This window comes from Chenopodium album, chromosome 3 (genome assembly GCF_948465745.1).
Source record: "Chenopodium album chromosome 3, dcCheAlbu1.1, whole genome shotgun sequence".
NCBI classification, from domain to species: domain Eukaryota; kingdom Viridiplantae; phylum Streptophyta; class Magnoliopsida; order Caryophyllales; family Amaranthaceae; genus Chenopodium; species Chenopodium album.
The window spans coordinates 42,311,419-42,312,600 of NC_137836.1; the positions used below are offsets into that span (position 1 = coordinate 42,311,419).

At 39.7% G+C, this 1,182-nt stretch overlaps 1 non-coding gene across 1 annotated transcript; it reads right to left on the reverse strand.

The window, feature by feature from the left end:
* Positions 1 to 572: 572 nt before the first annotated feature.
* LOC145626058 (small nucleolar RNA R71) lies at positions 573 to 677 on the reverse strand. Its single transcript, XR_014110930.1, has one exon. It is a non-coding gene; the product is annotated as a small nucleolar RNA R71 (small nucleolar RNA).
* Positions 678 to 1,182: the final 505 nt, after the last annotated feature.

Sequence of the window (1,182 nt, forward strand, 5' to 3'; positions counted from 1 at the left end):
CAATGACCTAGCTTCCACCTAGGGTCAAAAATGGCGTCGTTGCCGGGGAATGGCGTAGATGATTGCTATTGTCGTTGAGTCTATTACACCTTAATCTAAAAAAAAATACAAAGAGATTTTCTTCTTTAGGCTACATTTGTAGTCGTGCTACTAATATTTTCCTTTGAGTTTGTGTGTGCAAGTGAACATGGGAGAAGCTCAAAGGGTTACATTGAAGGAGTTGGGCACTCCGGGTGCATACAATTATGAGAGCGGGATTGCTCCATTATTGATTCCGGATAGTGATTTTGAAATTAAGCCAGCAATGATTACCTTGATTGAGAGGCGACAATATAGTGGTGCATCAAATGAAATCCCTCTCAACCACCTTAAGGAATTCGAGAAATATTGCAACACTATTATGGTGAGTGGGGTTGCACAAGAGTTTATAAGGCTCAAATTGTTCCTTTTTTCCCTCATAGGGCGAGCCTTGGAATGGTTGGACAAGGAGGTCAAGCCGAATTCTTTAAGAACATGGGACGATGTTACCAAAGGATTCTTATCCCGTTTCTACCCCTAAAAGAAAACAGCGGAGGCAAGGGCTTTAATCCAAAATTTCAAGCAAAGGCCTAATGAAAATCTCTATGAAGCATGGGAATGGTACAAAGATTATTAAAGAGAGTGCCCTCACCACGTGTAGAAACCTAAAAATGTCTCCCCAAAACCATACCCGATGATGAACAACCTTTCACCGCCACTATTGGTCGGGTTCAGTATTTAATCCCGAGAGTGCTTAAAAAAAATCGTATTTAATTAAATTCAATTTTTTGAATAGTCCATGGATCAGTCTTGATGTTTATTCAAAGCATAGTTCTTTTTTTAATTTCAGCCCAAACCTTTTTTATTTTATTATTTATTTTGGCCCAAACCTTTTATTTATTTTATTTATTTTAGCCCAATTAATAATAATAAATCAGATATTGCCCGAAATTATAAATCAGCACTTTAAAATGCTGAACGAAATTAGGGTTAAAAATGAATTTAGACGGAAAAATGGACTACAGGCTCCCGCGTCACGGTAGTAGTCCACCGTGTCGTGGGAATGTTTCCCGTCTGACAATGGGATTCCCCGTGACACGGTGCCCCTGCTGTGACACGGGGCAATTCCGTGTCCTTTCCGCGTAAACCCTTCACGTGTTTTAT